Source organism: Rhodamnia argentea, chromosome 5 (assembly GCF_020921035.1).
Source record: "Rhodamnia argentea isolate NSW1041297 chromosome 5, ASM2092103v1, whole genome shotgun sequence".
In the NCBI taxonomy this organism is placed as follows: Eukaryota; Viridiplantae; Streptophyta; class Magnoliopsida; order Myrtales; family Myrtaceae; genus Rhodamnia; species Rhodamnia argentea.
In genome coordinates, this window is record NC_063154.1 from 16,110,268 (window position 1) to 16,117,724 (window position 7,457).

The window sequence follows — 7,457 nt, forward strand, 5'->3', positions numbered from 1 at the left end:
CACACGTCAAGCCGGCCAAACAAATCCATATTTTCCAAAACTAAGAGATTCCATGCCAAGGTTTCCTTTTCTGTACGTTTGATCTACGCAAGAAATTGCTAAGTGTCAAATATATTGACGAAGAGAAAAATATTAGAGAGTCTAATAGTCAGTATTAATTTTCCTTGTTGGAATGCATCGGGACACTTTGTAAACGTCGGAAAAGGGTCACTTTCGAGAAAACTGTTCGATTCAAGGTTCAACATTCACATATTCAAGACATAATAAAAAACGCGCTTACTAATTGTCTTAACCCTTAAGCAACCTTTCCTTACTCCACGGGGCAGCAAATTAAATGCTCTAGGGATTACCCAACAAGAGAGATGAGCACTACCCCAAATGTGACCGAGTCTAAGCATTCAGGTGACTTACTTTGGTCAGTCTCTTCTTTCCTTCTTTCCTTCTTTCTTCTCCTCACTTGGTATAAAGAGAACCCGGCCGGCCAAATCCAAATAGATCTATCAGCACTTGTTCTATTTGATTCAGAGATTTTCATCTGCAATTTCTCCGAAATCAGCATGAACGATCCCAAGTACCCATACCCATATCCTGGCCAAGGTATGTTCTTGTATCAACTTTGCCTTTTTTTTTTCTCTCTTTCATCCTCCCATTTTCCTCTGGTAAATCATCCTTGTTTTCATCACTTATTGGACTAAATCATCGTTTGACCGGAAATGATGGCAAGGACCTTTTTTCTTTCTCTGAGGTCTTTGGACAAGTTCGACCATGTTCATCAGATCTGGAAAGTGTTTGAACACTGATCAAATCCTGGTCCAGAATGCGTTTTCGATTTCACATGTTTCATAACCTCTTTATAGAGGCCAAGGTTTGCTAATCTCCATCCATGTGTGTGGCTATAGCCCCTTATCAGGGGCCTCCAGTGATGGCGCCGCCTCAGTACGCCGCTCCGCAGTACGCGCCTCCCCCACCTCCTCCGCCTCCACCTCCACAGAACGATCGCGGCTGTATTGCAGGATGGTATGCTCTGAGCATTCTCATTTGACTTTTGTTCGATCTGTCTTTCTTATCCAAATTTAAGGGACGATTTCATCTTTAGTCCACACTGGATTGCAACCCAAGAAAGGGAAAAAGGGAAAATTTTGAAGGACCCAACTGCCCAAATGATACAGATTAGAGAACTAAAAGCATTGAAAGTCATCCTATTCAAAATTTGACACTATTCTTTCCTCTATTTTTCCATCATTGGGAAGCCTTGCAGCTTTGTGTTGTTGCTGTATCTTGGAGGAATGCTGTTGCTTGTGACCCCATTGCGTCGGTGGCCGATCGGAGAGCACAAGTGCAGTGTCATTTCAGACACCCATTTCAATCTACTATGGTCCTATACTATGCTAATATGTAGCCAAGCCTGTAATAGACTTGATCACTCATTTCTTAACCAATACATAATAGGTTGATTTGTTAAATGTGTTAGTTTTATTCAGTAATTGACTTGAGTTTGCAACTTATTTAGACTTAACCCACTTTTATGGCTCTCTCTATCTCGCTTTTACTCAATTTCGTGTCCACTCACTCCGCTCTCTCACTTCAATTTGGGTATGAATTTTCCTATATTGATTAAATATGTAAGTGTTTCTGGAGTATAAGCCAGGTCAAGAATGGATCCGATCTAGTATAGGAAGCTAGATTTGCATTGAAATGAAAGGGTCATAAACCGGTTAAATGGGTCTATTTCAGTTGGACCTTTTATGACCCAATCCGCCGGTTTGCCGGATCTACCCTTCAACTAAGCCATGCCGATCCCTTCACATGTATAATCCGGACGTGAAATTTAGACCCGTGATCTTCATTGCTGGAGAATGGAATCGTGCCGCACAATAGTTTAGAAACAGTAGATGCGCGAGAGAAGGAAAGACGCAGCAAACTCGGTGGGCAAGTGTTGGAAAACTCTCTTTATCCACTCAAATCTGTTCTTGACTTGAATTTTCTTATCTCGAAGAACTCTTCCAAGTTCTACCAACTAATTATCACACTCATCCCCTCGTGGTCTAAAGTAAACCACCACTATTCAAGATAGAAAATGAGTTCTCGGATCTATCCAGTGAGACCCTCCTCTTAATGTTTCAATCACTGAGGGGCCAGAACTGCATTGATATATGGTCATTTGAGACTACTTCGAACTCGAACTCAATTGACCAGCATGTTTTTGCGCCCAAGGCTACAAAAAACCCTAATTTCAAATGCATAGCAAATTATGTTATCATAGAATTAGTATAAATTCTGTCTTGCATAAACAAACTAATGTACTGATGACGACATATTTTTTAATTTCTCGCATTCAAACTAAAAACAGCAGAAATTCCGAATACGAAAAAAAAAAACAAAAATAAAAATCTGGCCGGTGGCCATGAACCCCTAGGTGTGCTTGTGTGGCGACCCATCCGAGAGCAAACCCACTTGGCTTTGGCTTTGGCTTGGGTTTTGGCTGGAAAACCCCACCTTCAAAGGACGACAGTCGAAACCATACCGACTCAACCAACAACGCGAGCCGTCATCATTTCTAAGCAACACTCAGGTCCAACCCCATCACTCCGCTGTCTTCCCCGCCCCCTCCCCATGGCCCGAGTCGCCCATTCCCCGACGCCGTGGGTGAACCCGGCCACGCCCGGGGTCTCCAGACTCCCCCTCCCTTCTCGGAGCCAAGCCGCACCTCTCCAGGAACAACCTCGCCACGAACTCGTTGCCGTAGAAAAGCATGACCTTGGCGTGGTCCCAGCTTAACGGATGCCGCTGCATATGGTTCTTCACCGATAGAGCTACGCTCAAGTCCCCGCGGACGACTGATGGTGACGGCACAGAGGAAAGAGAGAGGCTCATGGTACCTTCGAAGGACCAGGGGTCGAAATGATAGAGCACGACCAGAACCGCGGCCACGGGCAGCAATGTCTACATTAAGGTGCAATCTTCTTCTGTCTGCTTCTATACACATGACTGGGAACTTGCCCGGTTTCAGGTTATTTGAAAGGGTGGGATTTTTGAATCTGTGCAGTGGGACCCATTTGCACCGCATGTCATTCTTTGAGTGGCCCGAGACTAGGCTGACGTGCTCCTCGAAGGCTATCTCGAACTTGAACTCAATTGTGTCCACGGATTTAAACCTTGCTGAAGCCACGCCTTAAAGACAAGGGCACAACAAAAGCCCTCATACTAAATTCGTACGAAAATATGTAATCACAAAATTAGCATAAATTATTTCTTACATAAATAAAATTATTTTTATCTAATTACTCGCATTCCAATGTAAAACATTAAAAATACCAAATAGGAAAGAAAAATAAAAATCTGGCCAGCGGCCATGCAAACCTATTTGGAATTGTGTGGCGAGACCCTCAAGAGCAAACCCACTTGACTTTGGTTTTGGCTCGAGCCGCCCATTCCCCCGACGTCATAGGAGAACGCGGCCATGCCCGTCTCTAGAGTCTTGACCCCTTTCGGAGCCATGCTGAACCTCTCCGGGAACGTCCCACGTACAAACTCGTCGTAGAAAAGCATGATGTTGCCGTGGTCCCTGCCTAATTGATGGTGCCGCCTGTGGATTCTCACCAAGAGAGTGGCTCTGCAGTTCCCACCGACGACCGCTCGGGACGGCGGTATACTCTTTTGCAACTTTTATGTACTTCTCCACCTCTATTTCTCAACTGTGAGTTTTACTATCAATGTTTTCTCACATCGACGGTGTGCGCTATCATTACTTGTGTCTAAATTTAAGACATTAAGAATTCGGAACAACAATAAAAAAAATCTGGCAAGTGGCCATGACTCCGGCTGGCGATGGGCGAGGGCTTGGTGGCCCTAGCAGAGCACAATGTGGGCATTGCGGTCCTCGCCAAGTCCAGGCCAGGCGAGGGTGTCCCGGCAACCGTCGCCGACAACCGGCGAGGCTGTAGACCCGCTAAGGAAATAAAAACAAAAACAAAAACAAATGAAAATGAAATGGGAAAAAAAAGAAATAAATGCAAAGAAAATAAAAGAAAAATTAAATAGAGATAATTGCATGAATTGTCCACGTTAGCGCCGACCATGCCATGTAGGACAGTTGGCATCCACATCACCGATTTTCTAGCTAAGATTGATGGGATTACTACTTTGGCAAATTTTCAAAAGGTTTAAGACACAATTGGCTAAATTAAATGTTTAGTCCAAAAGGTTTAAGAATTGTTTGTAATTATTCTGAAGGATTCAAAATGGATCGAAAGTCACAATCTCTAGATTGAAAAGCAGTAGCACACAATAAAAACTTTAGGGCTTATATGTTATCCACATAAGTTTTAAAATTTCCAAGGAGAATCTTGAGCCCCCACGTAAGTTTTAAAGTAGACGTCGAATGCGTAGATAAATTCTGATTTTAATATTTTAAAATTTCCAATGAGAAGCTTGGGCCACGCTAACAAGATTTACAACGAATGCGCATACCAAATCTTGGCGAGCTGGAGCTTGCATGTGGTCGTCGCCGGCGGGTCATAAAGGAGGAAGAGAAAAAAAAAAAAAAAATTAAAATTTTGATTCTTCAAAAAAATAATAATAATAAAAATAATTAAAAATAAAAAAATAATTAAAAATGTGCACGAAGGAAAATTAAATCCGATTTTCAATACCAAATTGCAAAAAATATTTTTTCAGTTCATTTTCAGGTTTTAGCCAAACATAAAAAAAAATTTGTTATAATACTGGAAAACATATTCTCGAAACATTTTTCGTGAAACAAACAAAGCCTAAGGGTGTGTTCGTTCCACCAAAAATTAATAATTTAAAAAAAAAATTCTAAAAATGATCGCTTGCATTGCTTACAATGAATCAGCAACAAACATTTTTATTATCTATGAAAATATTTAGATATAATTTGTTGGCAATAGTGAAAATATTTTTCATTAACTAATTATTATAATCAATACAAACACTTATTTTTAGAAAGATATTTCTATATCATTCATGTTGCACAAAATGAACGGAGCCTAAAATTATCCTTTTTTCAGTTTTGTTAGAATATAGCGAAACTATAATGAACAAACTCTAATTGCTTAGTCAAACTCACAAGTTTCCATTTAGAGTAAAATATATTCAAGTCCAAACTTATAGTACCTGCTAACATCTTTTAGCTATTTGTATCCGAAAGAAATGGTTACAATAATACATAATTCATTACTTGATTTATGCGGATGAGTGGATTGTGTGATCTTTGTATGTGTTAAGATTAAGAATATACGAGGCCATCTACAAGTTTTATGAATTGACTATCTAAGTGACAATGTATCATAATATCATAATCAAAGGAACTATCATAATGGCCTCTAACACTTTCAATCACAAAGTGCACAAGATAATTGTTCAAACAGTCCTAAACATATTATATGATGGCCAGTTTAGTCCTAAATTATTCAATTTGATCAATTTAGTCTTAAATATTTTGATCAAATTTATTAATATAGTCCTTATGGCCAAAATTGGCTCGAAATTGTTGACATGAAGGCCAGCTAGCCGACGACATGGCTGGCACTATATTAGATATAGTTACTTAATGTACTTACCATTAGTTTGGTTGTGTCATCATAGTTGGTTCAAATTTTACCAAAATGAGGTGTCTTAAAAAATTTATTCTCTCTAAAAAAGCAAGTGCTCTAGATTCTTCACAAAACCCGATTCTTCTTGATATCCTCCATTAACGAGAGGAGTCAATTTAATTTAATTCCTTATTATGAAAATTTGGTTTAATTCCTTGATGAGAAAGAACACAACTGAGAGATTTTTAATCCTGTATTATCTTATTCTATCCCAATTCATATCGGAACTATCAAATGCCAAGCCAGCCAAATAAATTCATATTTTCCAAATCCGAGAGATTTCATGCCAAATTTTCATTTCTATATTTATGATTTGCTCAAGAAATTGCTAAGTGTCAAATGTACCGATGAGGAGAACAATATTTAGGAGTCCAATATTCAGTATTAATTTGCCTTGTTGGAATGCATCGGGACACTTTGCAAATATCGAAAAAGGGTCACTTTTCGAGAAAACTATTCGATTCAAGGATCAACATTCACATATTCAAAACATAATAAAAACGCGCTTACTAATCATCTTAACCCTTAAGCAACCTTTCCTTACTCCAACGGGACAGCAAATTAAATGCTACAGGGATTACCCAACAAGAGAGAAGAGCACTGCCCCAGATGTGACCGAGTTCTAGGATTCAGGGGTGTCTTACTTTGGTCGGTCTCTTCTTTCCTTCTTTCTTCCTCTCACTTGGTATAAAGAGAACCCCATCCGGCCAAGTCCAAATTGATCTGTCAGCACTTGTTCTATTCGATCCAGAGATTTTTATCTGCAATTTCTCAGAAATCAGCATGAACGATCCCAAGTACCCATACCCAAATCCTGGCCAAGGTAAGTTCTTGTATCAACTTTGCCTTTCTTTTTTCTCTCTTTCATCCTCCCATTTTCCTCTGGTAAATCATCCTTGTTTTCATCACTTCTTGGACTAAATCATTGTTTAATCGGAAATTGTGGCAAGGACCTTTTTTCTTTCTCTGAGGTCTTCGGACAATTTCGACCGTGTTCATCATATCTGGAAAGTGTTTGATCATCGATCAAATGATGGTCCGGAATGCATTTTCGGTGTCACATGTTTCATAAGCTCTTTATAGAAGCCAAGGTTTGCTAATCTCCATCCATGTGTGTGGCTATAGCCCCTTACCAGGGGACTCCGGTGATGGCGCCGCCTCAGTACGCCGCTCCGCAGTACGCGCCTCCCCTCCCCCCTCCGCCTCCGCCTCCACAGAATGATCGAGGCTGCATTGCGGGATGGTATGCTCCTGAGCGTTCTCATTTAACTTTTGTTCGATCTCTCTTTCTTATCCAAATTTAAGGGACGATTTCATCTTTTGTCCACACTGGATTGCACCCCAAATGGTACAGATTAGAGAACTAAAAGCATTGAAAGCCATCCCATTCAAAATTTGACACTATTCTTTGCTCTATTTTTCCATCATTGGGCAGCCTTGCAGCTCTGTGTTGTTGCTGTATCTTGGAGGATTGCTGTTGTCTGTGACCCCATTGCGTCGGTGCCGATCGGAGAGCGTAAGTGCAGCGTCATTTCAGACACACATTTCAATCTATGCTAATATGTTGTCTAATCCTGTAATAGACTAGTCAAAATATGTCATAAACCGATTTATTTATGAATATTTGATGGGTTGACTTGTCAAATGAATTAGTTATATTCAATTAATGAGTTGCATTTACAATTTATTTTGGCCCAACTCATTTCTACGACTCTCTCTTCATTCTCTCTCGCATTCGGTTATTCCGCACTGTTACCTCAATTTGGGTATGAATTTTCCTAGATTAGATTAAATATGCAAGTGTTTTTAGGAGTATAAGTCGGGTCGGATATGGGTCACTAA

At 40.2% G+C, this 7,457-nt stretch overlaps 2 long non-coding RNA genes across 2 annotated transcripts; both read left to right on the forward strand.

Moving 5' to 3' along the window:
• Positions 1 to 465: 465 nt before the first annotated feature.
• LOC125315037 lies at positions 466 to 1,418 on the forward strand. Its single transcript, XR_007198407.1, has 3 exons — positions 466 to 597; positions 900 to 1,017; positions 1,251 to 1,418. It is a non-coding gene; the product is annotated as an uncharacterized LOC125315037 (long non-coding RNA).
• Positions 1,419 to 6,282: 4,864 nt separating this feature from the next.
• On the forward strand, positions 6,283 to 7,169 carry LOC125315039. Its single transcript, XR_007198409.1, has 3 exons — positions 6,283 to 6,438; positions 6,741 to 6,858; positions 7,051 to 7,169. It is a non-coding gene; the product is annotated as an uncharacterized LOC125315039 (long non-coding RNA).
• Positions 7,170 to 7,457: the final 288 nt, after the last annotated feature.